The sequence below is a fragment of the Zonotrichia leucophrys genome, chromosome 1 (assembly GCF_028769735.1).
Source record: "Zonotrichia leucophrys gambelii isolate GWCS_2022_RI chromosome 1, RI_Zleu_2.0, whole genome shotgun sequence".
NCBI classification, from domain to species: Eukaryota; Metazoa; Chordata; class Aves; order Passeriformes; family Passerellidae; genus Zonotrichia; species Zonotrichia leucophrys.
The window spans coordinates 24,348,178-24,365,423 of record NC_088169.1 but is presented as its reverse complement, the minus strand read 5'-3'; the positions used below and the strand labels follow the sequence as shown (position 1 = coordinate 24,365,423).

Sequence of the window (17,246 nt, the reverse complement as noted above, 5' to 3'; positions counted from 1 at the left end):
ATACCTGCTGAGATTCCACTCTGGCTTCATTAAGCAGATAAAGTCATCACTGTGGAAGTGCAAGATTGTCTTTTTGGCTAATGCTTAATCAGACTTCAAGTATGTATTGCTAATAACTGTGAATAATAAATTAATTCAAAGACTGGTTCTTACGTGCATATAGAAGTCTGATGAATGGCTGCCAAGGTCTGTTCTAGAGACATGAAATACCTTATACACATTTGCTAAGTGCATTTATTCATTCTCGAAAATCCTTAACGAGAACTTAGCTATTTTCTGTTCTAAGTATGCACAAAAGGAAATTTTAGAAAATAGTGACTTATAAAACAAAGCAGAGACAAAATAAAGAGTAGACACAGTTCTTTTGTATACACTCTAAGGAGTGTAATTGATCAGTGGTGCTTTTCTAGTGCAAGTTTCTACATAAACAAGACAGTTATTTTACAGCAAACCTGTGGTATTTTAAAAGACTTTGCCTCCTCTTCTGAGGACAAAATTTCTCACCTAAAAAATGAGTCTGACCAAAATTCTGTCTTTGAGGACCTGGTATGTCATATCTGTGGTATGACAGCTTTGGAAGGAGTAAATATTGTACCTATGAACCCAGCTTCTGCTCCTTCCATAATAAGCTTATTTTGCCACCCTTCCCCCAAACCCATTTTAATAAGTTGTCTATTCTCTTTTACTACCAAAACACATCACAAAAAAAAAAGTCTAACCAGTAATCCATAATTTCTACATTAATGCTCTAAATGTGAATTATGTAAAGGTATGGTGGCCTACCTGGAAGGCAGAAGCAAGGAGCCTATTTTAATTTGGTACAAGATACAGGGTATTTTTCTTACAAATGGTTCTTTATACTTTTAAACCAAAGAGAAAATTTGGGAGTCTACAACAAAATATATGTACTCAATTTCAGCGCACTCCTACAGGATTTCCTCATATAGAATATTACTATATTTGTACTATATTTATTACTAATAAACATTACTATTTATTACATTAGGATTGCAGTAAATGCATTTTTAGATCCTGCCTTTTCTTCTACAAATTGGTAGGGCAGCACTGATTTACCCTGGAGCTAAACCGGGTTACACCAGGAGCAGTGTAATTCACTCTAGATTTGCAGAGCTGGTACACAGAAACACAACATCAGCTGGGTTGGAAAACACCTCTGAGATCATGGACTCCAACATCAGCACCTCACCTAGACCATGGCACTCAGTGCCACATTCAGTCTTTCCTTAAACACCTCCAGGGATGTGATTCACCCCCTCCCTGGGCAGCCCATTCCAATCTCTGATCAGCCCTCCTGGGAAGAAATTCCTCCTGCTGTCCAACCTGCACCTCCCCTAGCGCAGCTGGAGGCTGTGTCCTCTTGTTGTGTCACGGGCTGTCAGGGAGAGAGGCTGATCCCACGTGGCTCCAGCCTCCTTTCAGGTATTTACAGGAGTGACAAGGCCAGCCCTGAGCCCCCTTTTCTCCAGGCTTAACACCCCCAGCTCCCTCAGCTCCTCATAGGATATGTGCTCCAGACCCTCCACAACCTTTGCTGCCCTTCTCTGGGCAGAAATAAATAGCATTTACCTTGCATCCAAACAGAGAATTAAATCCCTAATCTCATCACTAGCACAAGAAGAAAATAAAGAATGCAAACCTCTACAGCTCAAAATCTGGTCAAAACAGAGAGAGGTGTGACTAGAAGCCAAGGCCAAAAGGCTGTGAAAGCCAGTTCAGTCTATGGTGTTTGCAGTTGGTCAAATACATTTTTGTCAATCTGCTGGTTTTAGTAGACATGCAGTACAGGGGAATGTGTGCATGAAAGAAAGACAGCAAAAGGGGGAATTTTAGCAATAAGAATAATAATATGGGCTTTATAGAATATTAATAGCTACATAAAAAGGGACGTTTTCCCCTCAAATTAAGAGGTTTTGTCAAAGAACTCTGCAGTTCATCTTATTTTAATGGATTTTGCTTGCTACTTTCTATCATATAATAGTTCATGAAACAGTTCATAAAGTCCTTTGGCAGAAATTAACTGCATTTGTTGTGTTACAGTGGTTGCAATTAAAAAGGCAGTATTTCCACACTGCTACAAAATAAAGTATTAAACAATAAACTGCAGTCTTCTTTGTGCTTAGAGAAGAAGCAAGATCTTATCTAATGAGGGAGAAGTCTGCTTCTTTTGAATTACTTTAAATAAATGCAATTTTCTTGGTAAAAGACACTGAATAAATTATACTAGTGATGTGCTTTTTAGATTAAATTAATCTAAACTCAATTAATATCCTATATTCACAGACAGTATAATAGACTAAATCAAGATCAGTGTGATGTCCATTAAAGGACAAGTAATTTTTAGCAGCAATATATACAAAAATACAGGCCTACAGAAAATTTTTCTTAACCACATAGCTGGGGTTCCCATTTATTCTGAAACCATTACAATACAGCCTTAAATCTCAGACTACAGCAAGAAAAAAGCATTCCTTCTTTTCCAGGGCAATGTTTAGTGCTGCATACCCATCTCTCACACAATTTATATACGTAGTAACTCATTATTTCAAGGGAAAAAAATGCATTAAACATATATGTCCATGAAGATGCAAAAGCATTTCAGCTGCCCTACATTCAGTGCCAGAGATTATAGTTCCTAATTTGCCTACAGAGTTTGCAATTTGGAGGATTGTTTCAATTTCAAAACCAGCCCTTAATTAGTTTGTGTTACCAATTGATACATTTTTCTCCTTAAGCTCTAGCATGGTTATTTTTGCCATATGATAACATGCACAATGCATTTAGTTTTGCTACATATTCTTAAAATCGTTTTATTCCTTTTACAAATAAATTTGCCACCCTTCCCCCAAACTCCTTTAATAAACTGCCTATTTTTACTGCCCAAACACATCATCATAAAAAAGACAGATGCCCACGCATTAATCCATAATTTCCACATTCAGTGCTCTAAATGTGAATTATGTAAAAGTATGGTGAGTTACCTGGAAGGCAGAAGGAGCCTTGTGGTTAACTATGTCCCTTATACCCAAAATTATTACAATTAATTCTTTAAAAGGTGAGCCCAAGAGTTGCATGATAGCATGGGTGCAGTACTTAGTCTCCAAAACTGAGAAAAAGAAAAAACCTGCATATACTTCAGTCCATTATTTTCATAAATATTGTAGATCACAACCCATAAAATGTATTAGATATTCACAATCTGACAGTTCAGTGGCAGATCACAGGATTTCATATTTATGATTTGGTAGTCCATATGCAAATAATTGTAGAGGTTGTTGCTGAAGGTTGATGTTGGCCAGCTTTCAGGCACCCACCCAGCTGCTCTCTCATCCTTCCTCCTCAACAAGCAGACAGTAAGATGGAAAAGGTCATGGATCCTGATAAAGACAGGGAGATCACTTACCAATCATCAAAATGGACAAAAGAGACTTGATTTAGGGAAAATTATTTTAAATGTTTGCAAATTAGAGTAGAATGATGAGGAACAAAAAAGACATAAAAGAACAAAACCCTTCTTCCCAGGTCTTCCATTTCCCTCCTTCATTATGATTCGTCTGGTTCCTTCCCCCACTCCTGCAGGAAGATGGGGAATGGGGTTTGTGGTTAGTCCATGGACCACAACCAGTTTCTCTGCATCAGTCCTTCCTCCTGAAGTTTTTCCACTGATCCAACATGAGTTCTCATAAATGGCTCCAACATGGGCCCTTCTCAGAAGCTGAAGGCCCATGTGGGTCCTCACTGGCTGCCTAAGTTCCTTAAGGGCAGGTCTGCCCACTCCAGAATGGGTTTCTCCATGGCTGCAGTCTGGACACTGAACTGCTCTGGCATGGTTGGTTCTCCATGGGCTGCAGGGAAACACCTGCTCCACCATCACTGCTGCCACAGGATGCAGGGAAGTACCTCATCTGTCACTGTGCACTTCCTCCCCTTTTGTCTCTGACCCAGGTGCTCACAAGGTTGTTTTTCACACCCTTTTCCCCCTCACTGCTGTTTTCTGTATTCTCCTTTCTAAAATATATTTTCATAGAGGCACCACCAGTGCCCAGCTGAGGGGCCCAGATGTGGGTACAGAGGGTCTGTGGAGTCACCTGGAGCAATGTTTATCACAGGGCAGCTCCTCTTCTCTCCCCATACCCAGCATCCCTGGCAGCTCCACCACTACCAGCACCCAGATACCCACACCCAGTGCACTTATTTACTGGCAAATAGGTTATTTCCATACATCACACCAGCCTACTCAATTCCTCTCTCTCCCAAAGCAAGAACTGAATGTACAACACCTACATTTACTAAGAAAAACAATAAACTAAGTTCCCAGTATAACTGGGGACAGCTTTTCCCTGATACAAGCCACTACAGAACACATCAAACAGGACAAAGAGATTCACAAGCATTGATGTTGGCAAGGCTCATGCTAAGAAAATTCCACATCATGCTTGAACCAGGTGATTTATACAGACAATCTTCAGACTGGAATAAAGACTACGAAGAAATGTTTTTGTTTATTTAGAGAACAAAATGTATACAAAAGATAGAAATAGCTTAATGTATTCATTGAGGAACTCTAATACATAAATTCATTAGGGAAGCAATAAACATAATGCATAAATTAATTACTTTATGCTTATCCTCATTAAATGCTGCTTAATGAGTTAACAAGCTTGAAAAGCAATGACAAATTGTGAAAGTGAATGCACAGGATTTCTTTTTTTTAATAAAGCAGCATGGTAGCTCTGGATACAGGCTGGTAACATTTATGCAAGGTGGTCACTTTCTAGCCTTCGTGAGCAGACACCTTCTGCCAAAAGTTTTGAATCTGTCAGAAAAGCATCAACTTTACAAAGTTTGATTGCTGAAAGTACTTTTAATAAGTTTCAGAAATCATCTCCTCCTTAAAATTAATTTTGTAGAAATTAATTTGTACTACAGGACAACTTAGAGCTTTGTGGGAAATATTAATCAGAAATCTATGTCCACACATGCATATGTATGTGCACACACAGATACACACAAAATGGGAATATATTGCCACATTTGAGAATTATACTCAGGCTTTTGTGGCCTCTCATTGTCTGAGAATGAAGAACATGTAAACTCCTTGTCACAGTCACAAACTGGAAAGAGGCCAGGTAGCACTGAAGGAAGTCATATCCAACACCAACACCAATTTGTGATGGGGTATGAGCATTCCAGCATTAACTGAGCTGTGTTATTAACATGCTATGGAGACTTGGTGTCCCCATTTGTCATGTCACAGATATAGACTGCTTATGCTCTCATTTTCTGCAGCACAAAGGCTCAAAGTGCCATGTTCTATCTTGTGATTTAAACAAAAGAAAAAGAAAAAAGCCACAATATCCATTTTTCACTCGCTCTTTTCCCGTGCCAAAATTGACAGAAGAAGGCAAACTGCATCCCAGAATACATTAGTCATATTGATATTATAAATGCCTTTATTTTAAGTAAAATATAACATCTTCAAATTATTGATGAATTAACTAAGCATAATTCAGTGAATGTTTCAAAACACAGTCCTCTCACCTTCCCAGGACACCCACCATTCACAGTGAAACTACCAGGGCTACCTTGATAAAATATTTAAAGCAATCTTTGACCATTGCATGAGCAAATATTTTCCAGATAACCTTGGGAGATTAATACAGTTTTTCAACCCTTAAACTGATTTTTTCTAACTCTTTAAAAGTTAACCAAAGTAATCCAGTTCCTTTTTGTAGGGACAATAAACAGATAAAGTAGTATTCTGAACAAAGACTCAGTTTTTTTCAGGGATTCTCATTTCTTGGATTATGCTCCTTTTTCCAGGATATTAGTGTGCCTAATTCCTGATTCCTTGAGAATCATGAGCAATATCAAGCAAATTTCAATGCCTATGATTACATACACACACACATCAAAGCATTTTTCAATATCCTCCAGCATGACCAATCCACACAAGTAAGATCTCAGTATCAGTTGTCAGCATGAGAACACTTTTGAAACAAAATCCAGAGGAAATCAGCGACCAAAGCAGCATCAGAGAAAGCTACAACATTAATCTTGGATCACATAAAATATTTTGCATTGCTGTGACAGCATCACATCATAATAATAACCCCAACACATACAAAAAGCAATACACTTCACAAGAAGCTATGTGCTGATAGTACACAGCTACCAGAAATTCCTCCCTTAAAAGTAAATAACTCCGCAGCCTGATGTTTAAGTAAACCTTCAACTATTTTAAAACCTAGTCACTCTGCAAACAAAACCCTGTGTCCATCAATCACACTAAGTCTTTAGACATTTTCAATTGATTTTGGTCACTTAAGACTAATTCACAAAGGATTCGGAAGTCACAGCACAGCTAAATGCCATCTCCATGATTGGATAAAAACGTGTATTAAACAAATCAAGACATACTCATGTTACAAACAGGTCCTCAAGAGTTTTGTGCTGACACTTAGGCAATAAGAGAGCTAATGAGAACAGCTATATTCTGCTCAGCACTGTTTAGGATACTAACAAATTAACTTTAGATGATTTGTCATCAAGCCCCTGCAGGAAGAAGCCACACTATTTAAGGGGGTGGAGGAAGAAGAAAGGCAGCATAGTCATCTGTGGAAGTCCTTGATCCCAGGCTAACTACTGTGATAATAGTAAAAATGACACTAGAAATAACATTTAACAGGAAATAATTTAAACCATTTATCTCAGTAAAAATCATGTATTTTTTATTTATTGACAGGCACTTTAACCTTCATTCATGCCTTCATTTTCATTAGTCATGATATGTTTTAAAAGAACAATATTGGAAAGGAATTTAAATGCCATTTGAAAGAGAAGGACCACAACTCATAGCTTCCCAAATTTACACAAAAAAGCCAATGGAGTCACAAAATAAAAACCAGGTGGTAAGAGATGAGAGTGTTTGGGGCTTCTTTTTCCCGTTTTTCTTTAATATATCTTGTTATCTCACTTGTGGAACCATTATGTCTGTGGAAGAGAAAAGGAAAGGTCAACAGTGGCCAGTGGCAGCACCAGCTGGGAGCTGGAAATGGCTTGTAGTTTTCAGCTGTCAAATGTTGGCTAAAATGTAAGAAGTGCCAATATGAAATGATCTGCAAATCTGTAGCTTTTTTAAAATTAGCAAGAAAAAAGGAGAGATTTTGAGAGAGCAATTACAAGTCTGTTATAATATTATAGTTACACATAAAGTACTGCAAGTTGTTCAGTCTCACAGGTTCCCAGGTTAGCAGAACTCCCACCCATGTTCTGTGTTTAAACACCAAAGCAAAACAGCATTCTGTATTACACTTAATCCACTCCCCCTTAAAATACCCTGAATGCCTTTTTTCTGTGGCTGCAAAGTCTTGTGAAAGAGACATCATCAATAAAAGGAGACTAAATAATGTGTTTATTTTTTCAATGGTATCCATGACTTGCCAATGTCATAACAGCAATGAAAGACAAAAATGTAGAAACAATACTGATGCAGGGGTCACCAAGTAGCTGACTGTGTAGCAAGACTACACAAATATTTTCTGGCTTTGTGTCCAATCTCATGCTTTACATACAAAACTGTAACTTTTGTAAAATGGATGTGTCCTTCCCAGCAGCAGGCTCCCTGTGAGAACTGTGTGTGCTTGAAATGAGAAGGAATTCACATATGCACACCCAGCCCACTAGCAGGACCTAAAAAAGAAGAGGATATGTTTCCTCCACAACTGTGAGCTCAGCAAATATCCTGCAATAGCAGCCACAACACTGCTGTCCTTTCTGAGAAGATGAGCTAACATTTAAGCATGGAAGGGCCCACCCACCCTCCACCCTTAGGCATTCCTAAGTGCCAGCCTCTTTAATCAGCACTGATTGCAATCTTTTGGAATGCACACAGCCATCCTACCAGTGCCACCACACTCCACCACCTCGCACTGGCCTCTCAAACATCCTCTTCCCAGTGTGGAAGAGGATGCTTGCATTGACTCAAGAGCCAAGGGTAGATGACATAAGTGCCTATGCTTGTCTTTCTGTGCACATTTTTTGGATTTCTAGACTGGACAACTGGTGCAAACAGCTACAGCACAGTGTTGTGGTCCATCACCCACATCGTGCATCACAAACCAGACCAGCAGAATTTACCTGCCATGCAGTCACTGCACTACACAAATGGGTATGGCCATGCATGGCCTGACACACCTACAGACAACCTGAAGTACTGAATAACTGCCTTTGTCCCTAAAATATAGACCAGTACTTTCCTTTCATCCTGTTTCCAAGGCACAGCATGTTCTGTGGTACTTGCTCTTGAATTGCTGACAAATTCAGTCCTACTAACTGAAACTGAACTGACTTTTTGGAATCCTATGGATTTCTCTTGAATTACAGTATTTAAAATAGTAAGACCTAGCTAGTATAATGATGGCTTACTATATAAAACAAAAATGGAGTGCATTCTTAGCTAATGAAACTCTTCTGACTTAAAATTTGTTTTCTATCTTATTTGTCCCTGTGGACACTACCTAGTTTCCACCCACTCTTCTCATTTGATAGACTGAAAGCATTTGGGGAGCAAATGGGACTGCCATGTATTATATATCTTTAAAGGACCTAGGCCACCAAAGCCCAAAGGTTTTGAAGTGCTACCAAACTTCAATGTCCACACCAAATAACGAGGATCTTTGCTCTTTCTAGCAGACACAATTTGCAGTAGCTGTATTTAAAACTATCAATGAGAAGCCTGTTTGAAAGTAGTGTTTTCCTTTCTTGGAAAAGCGTATAAAGAACATAGTCAGACCATCTCACACTGTCCTCTTGCACTGTTGGGAGCCAGATTAATTACTGACCAGGTACTCAGGTCCACTGGAACACAGCTTCCTTCTGGCCCATGGAGAGCTTCAGCAGCAGCAGCAGCAGCAAATGCCACAGCCAGCAGGACGCTGCCCAGCTGCTGGGGGCTCTGCCTTTGCGTGCCCAGGATTCCTCTTTCTGCAACAACTGCACAGCTCCCCTAATCCAGGGCCTTTTATTAAAGCTTTGTAAGGGAAATGTTACATCAACCTCAGACATTCTCTGTCTGACTAGAAGTTGAGGAAATATGATGGTGGGACACGGAGAACATCACCAATACAAAAGCTACCAGTCCCGTACCAAGGAAAAAAAATCACTTTTTTTGGAGGAAACAAACAAACAAAAAAATCCCTCAGGATTCTGCAAAGAAATAGCTGCAGGAACTGAGTATTAATGCACACAAATTCAGAAAGCCTGATTAGTAGTTACACCAAAAGATGAAACACACAAAAGTTTTACCCTGTGGATGAAAGTTACCATGAGCCAGCCTTAACTCACTGGGTTAGGATTCCCCCCCCCCCGATGAACAATTTTGGTCTCAGGGCACCAGCTGTTTATTGCACTGCCCTGCAGATCCTGTGTGCTGTTTGTGCACACATTTCCTTTCACAGGGGGAGAAAGTATATGTCTGGAGACATAGAAAAGATTATTAGATACCAAAATCTCAGTTGATACAGATTTGGAGTAAAACTATTGATGGCTGTCACCATCCACTTACCCCTCTGCATATTAAGGTATAGTCACCATCAGGACTAGGGTCTCTTTACTGACAGTGCTCACATTAAAGCCCAGCTAGATCTGATATTCAGGAGTGGTTCCAAGCCATTTCTATCAGGAAGGAGGGGTTAGTTAAAGGCAGAAGACCTCCTGTGAGAGTGCTAGAGAAATGCCCCAGGCAGAGGAAGCCAAGCTTGGCAGGGTCTGTGCCCGTATCATTGGTCCAGAGCAGACCCTGAAGCAAATTAGCCAGCCAGCAATGCCTTATTTACCCTCCTGTCCCTCTTCACAAGGAAGTACTTCTCCAGTGCTGGTAGGGATACTGAATTCATTAGCATATATGTGGTGTGAACAATCAGGAGACTTGAACCTGGGACTAAAGTGAGAGCCAAATTATTTGACGCTAAAACACACTCAGTGAGGAATAGTGAAAGGGCTCAAGGAAGTACCGGGCCCCTTGACATCAAAAACAGTATCTGTGGTAGGAAGTAGAAGCAGAGCAGAGTAGCTTGCAGTGTTTTTATATCCTTTCCTTTATATGGCTGTGTTGGCACACTGGGATGTAGACGAGCATGTCCTGCTGGGAAAGGAAGAGATGTGACAGGACTGAGGAATGGTGAGCCCAGGGCACGATCTCGCATGCTGAAGCAGCTCTGGCTGTTTTGCATTAAACGCACATGTCCACACTACCAGGCACACAGCAGCTCTGCCTATGCAGGAACCATTTTCTTTTACAAAGACAAATAAGCAAAAGATTAGTTTAAAAGCCTGCTACAACTGTGGCACAATAAAAACAAGTGGCAAGCTTTTAGGCTTAATTACTTCGTCAGTTCAGTCAGGGAATAAGGTATTCTGAGCCTGAGAGCTTGTCTGTTTCTTTTCCAGTTATATGTATTTAACTAATAAGCAGATCTCTCTCCAGACCTTATTTATATTATATTATTCCAATGTGGATACAAAGCTCTCCATCTTCCAAAACATTAAAAACCTAGCATTTAAAGAGAGAAGATTATTAAGTCATAGTTCTGCAAAACATGAACTGCTTTCCAGTATTAAGAATTAGCCAAATTTATCAATCTCTGGGAAGAACAAGTTTGGTCATCAAAACTGAGACAACACTTGAGAGAATTTTTCTGAGGAGAAAACTGTTATGGACACCTGCTTGATGGGCCAGGATATTCTCCACCAGGTTCTCTGCCCAGCTGAAACACTACATGGGTTACCTGGAGACAAACTACCAAGAACATCTTTATCCTTGTAAGGCCACGCTACATTTCAGAGCAGTCTTGTGGCTGCTCCAAGTTGCACCTTATCATCTGTGTTTATAAAAAGCTGCCTTGGCTATAAACCACAAAAGCATACAGCCAGTAAACCCTGGCTACACCCTGAGTCCTTCTTTTCATCCTCTGAAGGCCAAAGATGACTGTGGTATAACAAGATTCAAGAATGCCTTTTCCACTAGGTAATATCTGAGCAGAATTTGATCCTACAGATGCACATTCTAAGGCCAAAGTCATTTGGGTTTCAAAACCTGACTATAACTTTTTCTGGAAAACACTTGACACGTTTTGTCCTTGCCACCATGTAAAAGTACTACTACTTCCTTATAGACATTGTCCACACAACATTGTCATAGAAAGCTTTCTGTAAACACTAGAAGTTAGTGGTTCTGAAACCCCTAAGGGTGAATTTTCCATAAAAAGTCTTGCTCCAGCACTAATTGCAAAATTAGCAAGAAGCTTACAAGTAATTAGATTGGGGTGTTAAATCATGAATGTTCCTTAAATAAAACTCCTAATTAGGACACACCGCATATTTATCTACAATCTAGATATGACAAACAGCAAAAACTTTCCTTTTCTAGCTGATATCCAGGACACTGCCAGGAAAGTACCAGGCACTCACAGAACTCCCTTCAGGAAGGCTCCTTTGACTTTGACAATTACAGGCAAGGATGCCTGTGCCCCTCCACTTTGATAGCAAGGCAGACTGGCTTAGTAGAGACAGTCACGGCTTTAAATCCACATACCTACCACCACAAAGGTATTCATCCCTCTCTTCTGATGGCATAGGAAGTTTGGGCACTTGCTCAGATTAAGCTTCTGTGGTGGAATTTAGCTGCTGATACCATAAAAATGTAAATCTATCAACACAATCCCACCTTCTACATGGTATTTCTCAGACTCTAAGATAAATGCAGTTGGATAGATGCTTTTGTTTTATTACACCTAATAAAATACCACCTGACACAAACACATCTCAACTGAGAATTGATCCACAATAAACTAGTGCAATACAAACAGCCAGTTACAAGTTTTTTACAGCCCCTTTACACCAAAGGGACTTAGCTGCTTCAAAACAAACCCCACGATTACACTGACATTCCACACATCCTGGAGGCAGTCTTTCCAAATATTTTCTACCTTGTTCTGATTTCAAAACAAAATAATCCATTTTCTCAGAAAAGCAGACGCACAGATTTTTAGGTATCAGAACATTTAGGTTTACACCAGTTTATTTCAATTCACTGAATATCATGTCATGTGAACACAAAATTCCTATTTGCAAGAAACATTTCACCCCCAGTTTGACATTGACCATCACAAGAACTAATGTCTTCTGAACCACAAGCAGTATCTTTCAGTTACCTGGATTTTACTGTATGAAGTGGTTCTTTTCTATGCTCATGCTGCAGAACTTTTTCTCTTGGCAACTCAGCTGAGAGGAACTTAAGCCTAGAAGCACCAGAAAAATTAGCATGGCTACCATAGTGCCTGTGAGGCTTTATTGGTGAGACTGTTTAATTAATTTTTAGTCCAACTTTAAGTGCCTCTTTTTATGTAACACCACAGTAACGAGCCCATTAAAAAGATACATATATTCTATATCCCTTAGAAGAAAACCTCAGTCATCTCTTCCTACAGCACAAGACAGCAAACTATATTTTTGGTAATATTTTTCTGCTGTTGCAACTTACAATAAACTCAATTGTTTTGCAGTAGATACATTCAACCATTTGTACTAAAACATTGGTTCAGGCTGATAGAGATGTTCTGACTGAAAGCAGGTTGGGTGTTTTTTCAGAAAGAAAAAGTTTTGCTGAAACAATGAAACAAAAGCCTTTCTGCAAACGGTAATGCAAATCTAGTATGTAATTTTGGGGGAAAATGTAATGATCACAGATTTCAGCTACATTACTCAGTAGCTGAGTCTTCACACTGACACCATCAAGACCTGAAGCCAGGTCCAACACTTCAGGTTACACACCTTGCTTTCATGATCCCAAATATTTTAAGGAAGACAAAAAATCTTTCCCTGATCAAACTGATATATTGTTTGCATTATTACTTCCAGGAATGAGAAACTGATATTTTAAAGTGAAACATTTAGAATGAACAAAAGCTAAAATCCATTATCCAACCCTCCTCTTCGGCATGTGTAATACGACATGCCAGGAATATACACACTTATAGCCATGAATCAGAACATGATTTATTAATAATTGCTCCACAAAAAGGCTGTGTGAGTACTTCCATGTATACACAAATATTAATGTTTATTTGATTGCTGTGAAATGTCTCAAAAAAGATAAATGCATTAACAGCTGTGCTTTGGCACCACATGAAACACACACCTTAGGGAAGATTAACACATCTAAGTGCAAAGGTTAGAGTTAGATGTCTGCCAGGATGGTTTTTTTATCTTATTGAGACAAAAAAATATTTGTCATCTTTTTCAGAAAGATGCAAAAAACTGTAATTCACATGAACTTGACAGAGTTGTAAACCAGCAAATCTGTCCCAAAAAATGGGAAGACTCTCCAGCAGCTGCTGTTGTTGCCAACATGTCACAATACAAATTATTTTAATAACCGTCAGTAGTGGAAAGAAGGTGAGGTGGCAAAACCACTAAGAATGGACAAGTGATGCTTGCTAGACTATGACCAGAAAGACATTAACAAGTCAACACAGAGAACTGAGATGTAACTGACAGACTCTACAAAGTGGACCATGCTGCTTTTTTAAGATTGAGTTTTTTCATTGTTGGTATTGTTTAGTTTTTTTGTTATGTTTTGTTGAGATCAAGTCAGATGAGAAAATCTCTATTTTGTCACTTTTTTATAGAACTGGACAAAGAAGTCATGTTCATGAAAATTTGAATAAAAGCAGTATTCAGATTGGAAGAAATTTTTTTCTGCAGCATCTCTCAATTGAACAAAAAACCCTTTTCAGTGTAAATGTATATTGAAACTTCATATTTAAAGAAATGAGCCTGAAGTAACTTGTTGGTTAGGAAAATTGGGTGAAACAGAAGAGGCTGACATTCAAATCTGTAATTAATCTCATTCAAGTGCCCCATTTATAATGGCCATTTACCTTATGTTCACTTTGTCAGAGCTCCATTGTCTAAGGTAAGAAATCATTCCCTTCCAAGAGAGTAAAAATGTGGTCGAAGCTGCTGTTTCACAACAAAAATATTTTAAGGCAGCTTTAACCTGGATGTCCATTTTCCTTGATATGACACCTTGCATTAAGCACAGTATTTTATAGATGCCTTCAAGCAGGGATCTGAATTTAGCACTAAGATCTTATTTTACAGGGGTGAATGCCAAATGCTTTTCATCTCATTATGCTGGTTTGAAATAACAGTACCACTTAAAAGTAACATAATGGCAACATAAAATGCAAGAGCTCTTTCAAAGCAGTGAAATAAACCATGATGGTCAGTTGCCTCAACCAGCACTACAAATTCCAAGCAAATCAAGCTCCATTTAATTCCTACTGTGCAATTACAGAATATATGATACCCTGTGTAGACATATTTAAATAACTCTATACACTTCCAGCTGGAATTATTTAGAGCTCCCACTTCAAAATATTTTGATGTTTATTCTTGTTACACATTAAATACAGGTTCTGCATACTATAAACATTATTGCTAATACTTAGAAAATTATTCCATAATCAGGAAAGATTCAATTCATAATGAAAACGTATTATAACAGACCCAAAATATATAAAGCCAGTTGCTGTCTGGAAACTGAGCTCTGGCCTAACCTATGTAATATTAGACAATTGGCTTCCTCTCTGTTCCTTCCTCTTACAAATTGCTTGCTGTACCTGTATCATCTTTTGAGGCCAAGGACTGGCTTTCTCTTTGTGTAATGTGATTTGCAGCTGGGATTTCTGAATGCTGCTACAACACAAAATTACTGCAATGGTTCAGAGCTCTGCTCTACCAATCACCCTAATCCCAGTCTTTATTGGTACTTTTAATGGCACCCCTGCTGCTACAGAACAATAGCCCACTCAAGAGAACTTGTCCCATCGCTTTAAGTCTACTGTAAACACACACATATATACATGTACTTCTTACATAACACCTTTTTTTTCTTTTTTACATTCAGATGCTGACAATGGAATCCAGAATGTTTTTACACTCACAAAATCATTCCCGAAGCAAAACACCATCTAAAAGGGCTACTACTTCAGCACTGCCCCCTCATTTTTGAAGTCACGTACTGATAAAAGTGGTAACGGGACTGTAAGTGGAATACATAGGAGAATAGAAAGCTCAACAGGAGAATAGTCTCTTATAAAGTTGTAGGAACAGGAGTCGAGGGAAAACACGGTCTGCCTGAGATTCTGCCCAGGAACAACCCACAGCAGGAGACAAAGTTCCTAAAGTGACTGTGTAAACACCTAAATTGCATCATACCTCTCCTCCTGAAGCACACAGGATTATCCTGACACTCTTTTCGCTATCTTGCCAGAGGGAAGGAAAAGTCATTTTTCCCCAGAGCGATCCTCCAGATCAGGATACCACTGCCAGCAACCCCAGCCCTGGGGCAAAGCCAGGGCTGCCGGTATCCAGCCTCGTACCCGCAAGTTTCCAATGGCGAGAGCCGGGAGCAGGAGGGGATCCAGGCCGGCACGGCGGCGCTGGGGACCGGGTCTGAGGAGCCACCTGAGGCGAGCTGGTGCTGGAAACCAGCCCGGCAACGACACGGCTCTGAAGTCCTTCTGTCACCCACTGGGGAGGCACACTCCCACAAAAGATTGGGATTTTGACACTGACACTACCGATGGGAGAAAACGTTTATCAGAAAATCTCCATCCAGCTGCCTGTCAGCACAGATTTCCACCAGCGGGCTGGCAGGATCCGGGGAGCCTCTCCGCCCCAACCGGGACTCGGGAAGGGCATCCACAAAGGGGCTGGTTAAAGCCAAGTGCCCGTCTGACGGAGCCTGGGCTGGTTTCTGCCCGCAGCACACAATGAGCCCCGCGCTGACCCCGGGCTCCCCCGGCTCGCTGCCCGCCGGCAGCTCGGGCGGGTCCTGGCGGAGCCGGGCACGGACACACGGACAAAAAGGAACACGGAACAGATGAAAACGCACACAGACCACCACCCTCCTCGCTCCCCGAATACTCACACGAGAACACCAACCAAGCCCGTCCGCAAAAGGCGCCTCCTCACCAGCCCGCTCCCGGCACCGGAGACCTGCGGGGCATCATCCCCGCTGCGGTGCGAACCCGCCGGGCCCCCGCCCTCATCCCTCCCTCCCTCCCCAGGGCGGCACTCACCTCGGGGGGACGAGGCCAGGCTGAGGGGCCGCCCCTGTGCCGGTGCCGGGCAGCGGCGGGGCGAGGCGCACTTCCACTTTCTCCGGGGGTCTTTCTTTGCCTTGCCGTGCCGTGCCGAGCGGAGCCGCGCCGCCTCTGCCTCCCCCGGCACTCCTCCCGCCCGCCCCTCGCCGCCGCCTCCCCGCGATGCGAAGCGAAGCGAAGCAAAGAAGGGAGGGAGGGAGGCAGGGAGGGATGCGGAGCGGTGCCCAGCGGCCGGGCCGGCTCTCCCGGCACCGCCCCGCCACCTGCCCGGGCAGCCCGGGGGCGACACCCCGCACCCCGGCAGCCACCCCGCCGAACCCCGCTTGCATCCCTCTGCCTCCCTTTGCAGTGCTCACCTGCCGTGCTCGGAGCTCACCGGGGCCCCCCGCAAAGGGCTGCTGCTTTTTCGGGGTTTGACAGGCTTTGTCCGCCCCTCTCCTTCGGCAAACTGCTCGAAGGAAAAGGTCCGGGAAGGCTGTGTGTGTGGGAGCAGTCTACGTGTACTTCAACACAACAAAGACCCCACTTGATTCCCTACTGGCACCTAATGCCCAACAAAAGAGAATCGCAGGGAATGTCATAATTATCACCCCGTGAGATGGATGCAAAATCAACAGTTCTTACGAGGTTGTACTTACAGAACAAATGGCAGCTTGGATGTATCTGTTTCTGTACCGGTACTATAAGCAGCTTGCTCACGCCCTACTGCTTTAGAGCTGTGTTTCCTGGCACTGTAGGTAGAAATCTTGCACAAACATAAAGGCAGGGAAGTTACAAGCCTCAGTGACAGTCTTTTGCCACCTAATTGACTAAGGAGACTGGTTGTTAAGATCTTTCACCCACACTGCCTAACTTCTAGCTAAAGTGCACATCAGAGCATCGTTTTTCAATGCAGGCTTAACAGGAAGCATCCTATCAAAGTCCTCACTAGATACTGCCCTACGCAACACATGCTATGTAGTCTTCCACTACATCCTCTCAATAGGAGCCATCTTTGCTATCCTAGCAGGATTCACCCACTGATGTCCTCTGTTTGCGGGGTAGCCTGCACCCCAC

General features: G+C 41.4%; 1 protein-coding gene across 3 annotated transcripts in view; it reads right to left on the bottom strand.

The window, feature by feature from the left end:
* MYO16 (myosin XVI) overlaps positions 1-16,856 on the bottom strand; it is a 359,417-nt gene extending 342,561 nt beyond the window's left edge. The window contains exon 1 of one of the 3 annotated variants that reach the window (XM_064708929.1): positions 16,829-16,856. The gene's annotated coding sequence lies outside the window, so the exon portion shown is untranslated. Of the gene's footprint in view, positions 1-16,015; positions 16,056-16,166; positions 16,296-16,828 lie in introns of those variants that run through there. The other 2 variants (XM_064708944.1, XM_064708935.1) reach the window with 2 other exon arrangements.
* Positions 16,857-17,246: the final 390 nt, after the last annotated feature.